Source organism: Ovis canadensis, chromosome 16 (genome assembly GCF_042477335.2).
Source record: "Ovis canadensis isolate MfBH-ARS-UI-01 breed Bighorn chromosome 16, ARS-UI_OviCan_v2, whole genome shotgun sequence".
NCBI lineage: Eukaryota > Metazoa > Chordata > Mammalia > Artiodactyla > Bovidae > Ovis > Ovis canadensis.
In genome coordinates, this window is record NC_091260.1 from 51,017,970 (window position 1) to 51,030,357 (window position 12,388).

At 41.4% G+C, this 12,388-nt stretch overlaps 1 long non-coding RNA gene across 1 annotated transcript in view; it reads right to left on the reverse strand.

The window, feature by feature from the left end:
* Positions 1–9,376: 9,376 nt before the first annotated feature.
* The window catches only part of LOC138421546 (uncharacterized), an 81,367-nt gene continuing 78,355 nt past the window's right edge, over positions 9,377–12,388 (reverse strand). The window contains exon 3 of the long non-coding RNA XR_011249534.1: positions 9,377–10,705. This is a non-coding gene — a long non-coding RNA (uncharacterized lncRNA). The remainder of the gene's footprint in view (positions 10,706–12,388) is intronic.

The following is a 12,388-nucleotide window of genomic DNA, read 5'->3' on the forward strand; positions in this document are numbered from 1 at the left end:
TGTGTGTGTGTGTCAATCCCAATCTTTCAATTTATTCCTACTCCCGCTTACCGTGGGAGAAAACATACATTTTCTTTATGGAGAGTGGAAAGGTTTTATATTCTGAGAAAAGCAATGCAACCTAGAGAAGCTTCCCTTGACCCTAAGTGGAGATGGTTGCATATGACCCCAAAGGCAGTAAGAGGTTGCTTCCCGCTCTGAAGGGGCTTTCTGACCTTTCTTGCCTCTGGCCCTAAAACTTCCCTATTATTATTTCCTGAGGCAGAAATATTTATCAGAGGATGATTTCTCCTTCACACTGTGGTTAAAAGCAAACATGACCTGAGAAGAACCCCCCCTGCAATGATCAACTAATAATATTCACCAGCAGTGGCTTCAACCTTTTTTGAGATCATGGACATATTTTTAGAACCTGATGAAATCCAAGTCTCTTTGTTGGGTGACAAAAGGGACTCAGAGAGTCGGACATGAGTGAGTGACTTTCACTTTCATACTTCAGGGGCTTTCCTGGTGGCTCAGATGGTAAAGAATCTGCCTGCAATGCAGACCAGGGTTCAGTCTCTGGGTTGGGAAGATCCCCTGGAGAAGGGAATGACTACCCAGTTCAATATTCTTGCCTGGAGAATTCCATGGACAGAGGAGCCTAGTGGGCTACAGTCCATGGGGTTGCAAAGAGTCGGACCTGACTGAATGACTAACACTGTCATTCACTGTTCCATAAAAACACACACACAAAATTGTGGTATCTTAGTCTTCACTGCCCTCTGAAGCCCGTCTTTGGAACCAGGAAAAGGGTTCTTATCTTTAAGCAAATTAACTTGTTTAAGCTGGTTGGTCTTAACCAATAAAATTTCCATGGGAGAGAAAAGCAGATAAACAGCCCCAACGTTACTGCCCTGAAGGAGTGAGCAGGCAGGATAGAGTCCTGGACAAGCTTGAAGCAAGGGGACAAAAGGGAAAAATAAAAGAGAAGTTTCTCAGGGGCGCTTGAAGAGAAGCCAGCGATCAACACTTCAACTTCATCACCTTGTCTCGTGCTGGCCATAAGCACGATTTCCTGGCTTATTTAACTTCCGTAGCTGACCTTTGTACTTATTCCAAAGCCAAACACCTTCCTGGAATCCTTCCTTAAGATGCACTAACTCTCAAAGGCTCATGAGTAAGATGTTGAGCTGAGAGCAGGGGCCTTGTTTCCTGGCATCTTGCCAACTTGGGCTGCTCAAGGATCTTTTGGACCCCAAAAGAGGTGGGAAGTTCCTGCAATAAGCTATGGGGAGATGATACATCACCAAAGCCTAGACACGATCTTGGCAAGCATGCTAGGTCGTGATGTGTTGATAAACATCAAAAGAAGTCATGAATTCAAAGAAAAAAAGTGAATTGGAGTAACTCCAGTGAGTCTGCCTTTTTTTTTTTAAAGATAGAGGGTGATTTGTGATGCTCAGCGGGACATGGTTGAGTAATGTCCAGGCCCTTGGGAACAGTGGGAAGCCACAGGGAAAGACCTGGGCTCCCACGACACATTGGTGCCCTGGAGTCCATAGTAGTTCCAAAGAAGTGAGTCCGAGATGGAACTGGGGTGCTGAGTAGCCATTTCATAAACTGGGAAAAGTTGCAGCCAGTCTTGGGCTATTTCTCAGAACTTCACTGACTCCATTTTGTTTAATGGTCATGTTCTCATAGATTGTGAATGCTTTCAGCAAGAAAGGGAGAATGTGGAAGTTCTAGTGAAAAGCAACTGGGATGTAAGATCAGACAGTGGGAAGTCAGGTGCTTGGCTGCCTCTAGTAAGAACTGCACAAGAGCGCTTAGATGCAATGTTCTGTGATTAGTTCTGCCTAATGGGTAGCCAGTAGCTCCATGTGGCTATTAGCACTTGAAATGTAGCTAGTGCAATTGAGGAACCAGTTTCTACACTTTAATTTTGATTAATTTAACTACATCTAGCTGGTGGCTCCCATATTGAATAAGTCAGATCTGAACTTGGGGCAAGAACAAGTCAGCACGGGCCCACACTCTTGAACAGTTTTGGCTTGAGGTAAAATTTACTTTTATCCATTTCTCCATCCATTAATTCATCTGGCATGTCTGGACTTATAGAGGTTCTAGTAGCCTGTAGCCACTGGGGCTTCTAAAGTGGAGTCAGGCAGCTCATCTCTCGTTCACTGTTATACTCCCCTACAGACCATGGGAGCTTGTCTGTATCTTGATGAGGATGCTGAGGACTTTCTCATTCTACCTCCATCTCACCTCTCTGGAGACATGTCAGCCTCAGATCTCCTCCTTTGCATGTGAAGCTGCCTGTCTTACTTTTTACCACTGGGAATGACATTATTCACATTTCTCTCCATGTCTGTAAAATGGGCATTTTGGGGTGTTTCCCAAGAGGACAGGGAGGCTAGATTAAAACCTACAAATTGCTATGAGGATGATGGTGAGAAGAACAAAAGGTTCAAATTAGAAGTGATGTTAGAGTTGATGAATTCAACTCCCTCCTTTCTCTGAAAAGAAAATTATTCCTTTTGGAATAATTGGTCCATGAGTAAAAAAAAAAAAAAGCCACCATTCAGGCATCTATTTATTTGACAATATATAAGTGAAAGGCAGTCATGCAGCTGCTGGGGTACAGAAGTGAAAAAGAAAAAGAAAAGAATATTTGTCCTCACAGAACTCATATCTGGGTTCTGAGAGAAAGAAAATTCCACATGATATCCAAACAAAGTTAGTAGAGGATGTGGAATAGCAGCCAGTACAATTTCCACTATATGAGTCTAATCAGGGAAGACAGAATCTACTTCTACAAAGTGATTCTCTGTTAGGCTACAGATGGTTGGAATAGACCATTCTTTCTGTATAACACTGAGACAAACATGGATGAAAAGAGCATTTAAAAAACATTGGAGAGCTATAGACATAAATAAAATGTAATAAATAGTGTGGGTGATTTATTTATTTATTGCTGTAAGACAGACAGCAATCTAACAAATAGATAAAATTTCAGATAGACATGTTCTACCCAAATAGAGTCATGTGCATGCTTCGTTGCTTAAGTTGTGTCTGACTCTTTGGGACTATATGGATTGTAGCCCACCAGACTCCTGTCCATGGGATTCTCCAGCCAAGAACACTGGAGTGGGTTGCCATGCTCTCCTTCAGGGGATATTCCTGATGCAGGGATCAGACCCACACCTCTTATGTCTCCTGCATTAGTAGTCGGGTTCTTTGCCACTATTGCCACCTGGGAAGCCCAAATAGAGTTGTAAGAAGTGCTACTTTAGTTGGGACAGCCAGGAAAATCCTCTCTGAGGGGTGATGTTTGAGCTGAGACATGAATAAAGTTAGGAACTGAGCCATGTGATTCTCTGAGGGGAAACAGAGGTGAAGAGGAAATAGCCAAGGCCTGAGCTGGGGTATGTTTAACAGATCTGAAGGGCAGCAAGGTGACAGTGGAGTGAGTCAGGGGGAGGAGGGGGCAGGGACCAGACCATGCAGGGTTTTTTAGGTCATGGCATGGACCTGGATGTATTCTTGGATTTATTCCAAGTACAATGGGATGCCATTGTGGAGCCTTCCCTCATGTCAGTTCCAATTCACTCATTAGATCAGGAGTTGCAACTTCAAATGCCTATAGGCAGGTAATAAGAGTGCAGGTCCTATGGGTGGGGGTCACTGTTCTACTTCAGCTCATCATGGCCATGCAGGAGTGCAAGACCAACCAATGCTTTCAGAGGTCACTCTTGACAAATGAAAATGTGGACATAGAAATGTTCATGTGAAAAACCTCAATTTTTAAATATTGCAAACAAATTAAAATTAAATGTGTGAACACACACACACACACACACACACGTACAAGCTAAAGAAAATATATCTGCAGAAAACATCCACCAATCTGGGCCTTCTGCAGTAGATAATCATGTTCAGGAAATTTGGATTTTCAGCTAAAGCACATGAGAGAAAGAAAATTATTCCACATGATGTCCAAACAAAATCACTAGAGGATATGGAATAACAGCCAGTGTAATTTCCACTGTATGAGCCTAAACAGGGAGGACAAAATCTGCTTTTTCAAAGTGATTCTTCCAACTTCCTGTAGATAGTTGGTATAGACTAAGGTAGGAGATAGATGGGCTCCAGGTTGTACCTTTACAGCTGGCCTCCTGTTTGCATTCAATGGGGCAGGAAGAAGTGGATTTCATGCTGGGTACTTACAACTGTTAGCATTTTCTGAGAGATAAGTGGGCTCCAGTTAAGGCATTTACAATCAGCCTCCTGTTGGCCCTCCAAAATGGAAGTAACAACAGAGACAGGGTAAAAAGCCAGTGCTCATTTCTTGTAAACACCTTAAGAAAATAGGCCTGGCAAGGACAAAGAGGGGGCAAAGCTCTGTTTGAATAAAGGCTGAAGAGATCTCTGTTTTCCCCTTTTTGGGACAAGGGAGACACTACACATGCACAGAAAGACTCCTTATGGGTCAAAGTCAGAGGATAATGCCAGGCCATAATAAGTCTTGCTCCTCCCAGAAGCCTTCACTTCAAGATCCATCTTGGCTGAGGGATGCATGTGCACCAGCGGGGTATACCAGGGTAGGTCAGGTGTGGAAAAAGAAACCAGATACTGGGTGTGAAGGGAGACAAAGATCCAGAAGAGCTGATTTGTATGAATGACTTAACTGCCGTTTTTATACTTTTCCGTACTGTGGGGGATGCCCATACCCTTTCTCTCTAGGGATGCATGTCTGCCTTGCTTCTGTCCTAACTAAACACATTGTTTCTCTGCCTGCTCTCCCACTTGTTGTTGTGGTATGTCTCTAGTAATAAATTTTGTACCTGCATTTACAGTGTCTGCCTTCCTGATAAATACATTTTTCACTGGGGGCAAAGATCCAGGGGAAAATAGCTTCTATCCTCTAGCCTTTGCAGGTCTGGTGGCTAGGATCCCTGCTTCTCATCCAGGCTTCCCAATGTCAGTTCCTGGGCAGGGAATTAAGATCTCGCTTCACACCACTGCTCACTGCTGCCTTGCGGAGATCAAGACCATTGCTTTCTCTATAATGCTGAGACAAAAATGGATAAACTTTTCAAAAAGTGTGTTAAAGAAAACATTGACGGGGACTTCCCTAGTGGTCTGGTGGTTAACTCTGTGCTTCCAATGCAGTGGGCATGGGTTCAATACCTGGTGGGGGAATTAAGATTCCACATGCTGTGGGGGTGCTGCCAAAAAAACAAAAAAGAGAGAGAAAGAAAGAAACAGCCTATTCCTAAACTCTTAAAAACCAAAACAAAGCAAAAAAAAAAAATTGAACACAAATAAATTGAAAGGAATCACATTCTAGAGAGGGTGAATCCTTCCTAGAGGAGAAGAGAAAGGGTCTTCTAGGGACATCTGCGAGTGTGAGTGCGGCAGCAGGAACACACACCAAGTGGCTCTGGGACAAGGAAAGGCTTGGAGATCCAACAGACACCTGGGAGGCCATGACAGGCTGCAATCTGCAGGAGCCCCACTCCAAGACTGATTCTCTCCGTTTGTCAGTTCTGCTGAGTGGGATCTTGCTGAAGGTGTGGCAGTGCCAGAGGCCAAGGGCTGGGCTGGGAAGGCAGGGGGAGAATTCCATAATCTCGGCCCAGAGAAGATCAAGGCTTTTGGATTTATACCGTTTCCACTGGGAAAGCCTGTTGTGCTGAGACTGGAACTCCCCTTCCTCACTCCCCATCCTTCCCTATAAATTTAGCATAGAAATTTTTGTTTAGGGGTTGATACTCTACTGTTTCAAACACAAAAATCAAGCAAGTCTTGTATCTACATCTCTGTCTATGTCTATGAAGAAAGTGTGAAAGTGTTAGTCACTCAGTCGTGTCTTTGCGACCCCATGGACTTCAACAGGCCAGGCTCCTTTGTCCATGGAGTTCTGCAGGCAAGAATACTGGAAAGGGTTGCCATTCCCTTCTCCAGGGGATCTTCCCAATCCAGGTATCAAATCTCCCATATTGTAGGCAGATTTTTTACCATCTGAGCCACCAGGGAATCTATGCCGTTGTTCAGTAGTTCAGTCACGTCTGACTCTTTGCGACCCCGTGGACTGCAGCACGCCAGGCTTCTCTGTCTTTCACTATCTACCAGTTTGTTCAAACTCATGTCCATTGAGTTGGTGATATCATCCCACCATCTCATTGTCTGCTGTCTCCTTCTCCTGCCTTCAATCTTTCCCAGCATCAGGGTCTTTTCCAGAGAGCCAGCTCTTCGCATCAAGTAAAGTATTGGAGCTTCAGTTTCAGCATGAGTCCTTCCAGTGAATATGCAGTGTTGATTGCCTATAGGATTGATTGGTATATCTATTAATTTATCTATTTGTTTTTGACCACAAGGCATGTAGGACCTTAGTTTCCCAACCAGAGATGGAACCCACAGTCACTGCATTGAATCACAGTCTTAGCCACTGCACCATCAGGAAAGTCCAGAGTCTCCTATACTTTTATGTGGTCATAATTAGAGCTTTTCAAGGATATTTATGTGTTTGTAGTTGTTTAAGATTGTGAACAAGTGTTGTTTGTTTTTTCAGTATAGTCTAACTCATCCTGATGGACCCCTGCCCTTATTTAACTTACTTACTATCAACTAGTAAATAATTTTTACTTAATATTTTTAATAATTTGTTTTGTGTGCTGTCAACTGAATTTAAACTGTCCCTTTCACCTGATCATCATTTGCCTCTACTTAGATACAAATACGGTCACAAAAATCAGGCTCCCATTCTAATTGGCAAGAGTGATAACATGGGTCTACACAGGTTTCTCATCAAATAATATCATATCATACATTCAGCTTGTGTTAGAGCTCATCATGGCCTTTTAGAATGCATAGGCAGTTATACAGCTAGGTACCTGTTTACAGTGCCTTTCACAGGCTCCATGTGATACACTCTCGAGAGTCATTGAATACCAGTGCCTGACTTCTCTTCCAGGTCTTAAGACATTAGATGAGCAATTAATCAATACCTTCAGATTTCCATGTACAATTGATTTTTAATTATGTAGTATAAGAAGGTGTGGCTTCCCCAATGGCTTAGCGGGTAAAGAATCCACCTGCAGTGCAGGAGACAATAGAGATGCAAGTTCGATCCCTGGGTCAGGAAGATCTCCCGAAGAAGGAACTGGCACCCCACTCCAGTATTCTTGCCTAGAGAATCCCATGGACAGAGGAGCCTGGAGGGCTACAGTCCATGGGGGTCACAAAGAGTTGGACAGACTGAGGACAAGAAGGTGTAGAGAAAGGTTATGGGTTACCTTGTACACAATGGGGTAACATTCAGCTTTCAAAAAAGAAGAAAATTTTGCTACTTGTGACATCATAGATGAATGTAGAGGACACATGCCGAGTGAAACAAGACAGTCAGAGAAAGACAAATACTGCATGATCTCTTTCATGTAAAATCTAAAAAAGCTAAACTCATAAAAGAAGAGGGTAGAATGGTGTTTGCCAGGGACTGGAAGGGAAGGTGAGAGTGACCCTGTATACAAGTGTGAAATCCTAGAGAAACAAGATACCGGAACTTCGGAATCCTGATCAGGAGCCACCATATCAGTTCCAACTTCTGTGGAACAAAGAAACAAATTTCTATCTAGTGTAACCATTATTACCTTCTGTCTCCACTATAAACATCTGATTCTAATCTAACTCAGCGGTTTTGAAAGTGAGATATAAGTTTCCCTGGGGGATAACTATCCCCTATGGAATATAAAGACAGTTTTAAGGGACTCAATTTCCAGATGCTCATAATGGTCCAAAACAACAACGATAACTGATATTTAGCAATTATCTTTGTTCCAGTACTTTACATATACTAATTTATTTAACATAACTTGTTATGAATTCTTTCCTAAAATTAATCTGTGGCTAAAGCTGGCTCCCTTTCTCATTCTCTCTCATGAATGCCCCTTTCCTGCTTTAAGGAAAATGTGTAATTCTCCTCATTCCAAATCTAATAGTGAGATTTTGCCTTTGAACAGTGTTTCTCAGCCTTTGTTTTCCCCATCATGGCCTCTTAAGGATATTTTCAGTCATTTTTTCCTTATCATCCCCATCATAAAAATGTAATACCATATGTATACCCTGTATTTTTGTTCAGGTTCTGTATGCATATCTATTCTTTATTTGCAGAAAGAGTAATAATTGTTTTCTCTCATTATTCAAGAACCCATTTTTGGCCCCTTCAAGAAAACATGCCCTAGAATGTAATAACCTATAGGGCACTAAGGTACTATTTGAAACACTGGTGCTGGTGGGAGAAATGAAATGATTTTATGATTGTACAATAAACTTTTTGCAACTCATATGATTTCTTCTTTCTTTGCTTTAAGAAAATTCAAGAGTATGATCAAGTTGTCCGTTGATAAATGATTAAAATTGGGTCAGAAAGATTCAAAGAACTGAATTGCATGGCTATAACAAACCCCTTCTATTTCCATATAATTATTTACATGAAAAAGATTTCTCAGGGCTTTCATATATAAAAATAGAAAATTTTATAACTGACTGAACTCTGGCTCATTCTAATATAAAGTGGTATTTATCTGTAGAAAAACTAGAATAAGTTCTATTCATTTAGAGATGCATTTCCAGTAGGACTCACTTTCTGTGTTCAATGATTTACAATATATTTATGTTGGTCTTACCAAAATTATAGTGATAATCAGACTCAGAGGACTTTTTTCAACTCAGATCCTTTTGGTCATTGAAAATTTTAAAAACTTTAAATATCAAATTATATGTGAATATAAATTTATCTATCTATATATGTATAAATATATATTATAATAGAGAAACTATGATAGAGTGATCAATAAAAGAAAAATGTATTAGGATGAAATTATATGGAGGAAGTCAGATGGAAATATGATTTCAAGAGGAAAAAATTGCTATAAAATTTATCATTATTAAAGAAGTATTTGTTCACGTATATTTTATTTTATTTATTTTGGCCTCACCGTGCACCTTGCAGGATCTTAGTTTGCAGACCAAGGATCCAACTTGGCAGTGAAAACACTGAGTCTTGGTAACCACTGGACCACCAGAGAATTCCTTGTTCGTGTATATTTTAAATAGATCAATGAATAGTTGCTTTGTCGTTCAGTCATGTCTGACTCTTTGCAACCCTATGGACTGTGGCCTGCCAGGCTCCTCTGTCCATGGGATTTTCCAGGTAAGAATAATGGAGTAGATTGCCATTTCCTCCTCCGAGGAATCTTCCAGACCCAGGGATCAAACCCGTGTCCCTGGCATTGGCAAGTGGATTCTTTACCACTAAGCCACCAGGGAAGCCCTGAAGAATAGTGGTAGACACCATAACTTTTAGATTTTGCTTAGTTTAAGAGTCACATGACAGTTCAATTTTTTATTTTATTTTTAAATGACAGTTCAATTTTACAATGTCAAAATATACAACATGCCAGAAAGTAATGCTTTGCAGCAATTTAAACTCAAGATGAGAAATTGAGATGTCAACTCAGAAATGAGTGAGATTGCTTTAAAAATTGCTTTGAGAGATATCAAGGGGGAAAGGTTGAGGATTACTGTCCTATTGTTGTGTTAGTCACTCAGAGGTGGGGTTCCACCTCTTTGTGACCCCATGGACTGTAGGCCCCCAGCCTCCTCTGTCCATGGAATTTTCCAGGCAAGAATACTGGAGTGGGTTGCCATTTCCTTTTCCAAGGGATCTTCCCGACCCAGGGATCAAATCCCCGCATCTCATGCTCGGCAGGTAAATTCTTTACCACTGAGTCACCTGAGGTTTCAGCCTGACCGAAGTGGCTTTCATCCCATTTGCTAGTGTTGGCATCCAGAGTGGGGCTGAGCTTACAGGTGAGGCACGAAATCACCCAAGGGTGTGGGATGAGAGCGGCAGGGTTTGGGAAATCAGGTTAGTGCTAAAGGTTTGACACAGTGGCTACTTCTTGCCCCTTCCTTACTGCCCAGGGTCTAGTGGGGAACAGCAGCTGAAAAGGGGAGTAACAGTTTACATCTATACCCTGCAGCCCTGTCCTTCATGCAGAACCTTCCCCCTACCCTCCCCTCTCCAGGTGACTACACATCAACAAGTCCCTGGGACTTTCTTCTCCAACTCCAGCCATTTTCAGCTCTTGCTGCACTGATCTCTTTTCTTAAAAAAGTAGCCCACTTTTCTAGAATTACCTGGTGTGCATGCTTCTTCAGTCACTCAGTAGTGTCCAGAGCTTTGTGACCACATGAACTGTAGGCTCCCAGCCGCCTCTGTCCGTGGAATTTTCCAGGCAAAAATACTGAAGTGGGTTGCCATTTCCTCCTCCAGGGGATCTTCCCAACCCAGGGATCAAACCCACATCTTTTGCATCTTCTGCCTTGGCAGGCGGATTCTTTACCACTGAGCTATCTGGAAATTGCTTAGAATGTTAAAGTACCATTTCTTTGTCTTTAAATAAATCTATTTCATTGACATCTCTGAGGTCGAGACCTAGGATTCTGCATTATTAACTCTTCAGCATCAGAATTACTTCTTTATGTCTCAGCTCCTTTGTCCAACAAATGATGGTTAGTTCTTCACTTATGAGAGGAATTTGAGTTTGAGAATTTGGATTAAAAACCCTAGGAAATGGAACTGTGGATCCAAACGGACTTCAGCCTGTTTTATTCTTGGATGACTGACAGATGTTGGAGATTTCTTGGCTTTACCCTGGAAGAGCAGGAAGAAAGAAATACTGTTCAGAGCAAGATAAAGTGCATTTTTTAAAAAAGGTACAGGAAAAGTACAAAGCAAAATCTCTTCTAATCTGATTCTTAAGAGGGTGACACTGGACAAATGTCCACAAGTGTCTGATCCTGACAAAAGAGCAGATGGTTTCCAGCACTCTTCCTGACTCAGAGTTGGAAGCCATCACAGTCCTGGGGGTTGACTCAGAGCTCAAACTAGACCAACACAATCATGACCAGAGGCCAGGATTGGTGCTCCACTCAGAAGATGCTTAGGAAAGAACTAGAGTGCAGTGGGGTCTGTATTTAGCAGAACTGAGACTGGCTGATCCTCTGGGGAAGCCTAAAGAAAAGGTCCCAGGAGAATCGGAGGCAGGCAGATAGATCCTTTGTTAGCATAGAAAGGGGTTAACTTCAAGAGGTGGGTAAAACAGAATGGGAACAAACTTAGAATCTCTACTTTTTACTTTGAAAACTAGTAACTGTCTCCAAGTTGGAATGTTCAAATTCTATTATCAGCTTCTTAAGCCAGGTTTGACTTTCAGGTCACAACCCTTGACTTCTCCTAAGTTCACTACATGATGCCTCATGGCATTGGCTATCAGCGTGATGCTTTCAATTACTTAAAGCAGTTCAGGCAAGGTAAAAATGTTGCTTTATGCCAGCTTCAACAAGCTTGGCTTTTATCATTTAGCAAGATTCACTTCTTTGTGCTATGGAGAAGAGAAAAAAATAATCCCAGTAAAAGCCTTACAAGAATGGTACAAAAAACAGGGAGAATTGAAAAAGCTTTCTGCTTTGTATTTCTAGCTTTGGGAATGTAGCTTTCTGAGAAACAACTGTCTGTCTAGAGAGAAGCTTTGAACTTTTTGGGAGACCTATCATTGCTTCTTTGATTTCATAATACTCTCTTCTCCACTACAATCTTATTTTTATAACAATTGAGTGAATTAAAATTAAAATAATAGTTTGTCTTGAGAAGTTAGGGAAGAATTTTTTGTTGCTTCTAGGGGTGAAATGGAAACCTTTGTGGTTGATAGAACTGGGATTCCTACTCTTAGACTGGAAATATCAGAGAATGATCTAAGGAGATTTTGAGTCTTCAGCCTTGACCTTTATAAGGTAACATTTTGGTTTCTAGTGCAAATGAACAATTTGTTTCTAGTCATTTAACTTATACCTCACTTGCATAGGCAACATTCTTTCCATTTATTGTGTTTACTTAAACATTGCTTTAGACCACAAAAGCAAATGGGTAACTAAATATATATTCCACAATGCTTTATTTTTCTGGTTTGCTATTCAAATCATTCCCTTATTCAGTTTAAGAAAAAAACATCATGGTTTTCTTACCCAATTTGCCTTTCCTTTCCAGTTAGAATCATTTATGCATTGTTCAATCATTTACTGATTCATTTACTCAGTTGACAAATGTGAGTTGATTTCCCTTCATATTCTCAGAGCTGGGAGGGGCACTGGGGTATAAGAAGATGGATTTCCTGCTCTCTGGAAGCTTCCACTCTATTGGAATTCTCAACATATTCCTCTCAAGCTCCCTGTACAGGCCTCCTAAAAGATAACATTTGTTTGATTTTTTTTGTTGTCACAACTTGGCAGGGGCATTTCTTGGTTCAGACTTTTATTCTGGCCATTTTCCCAAGGACCA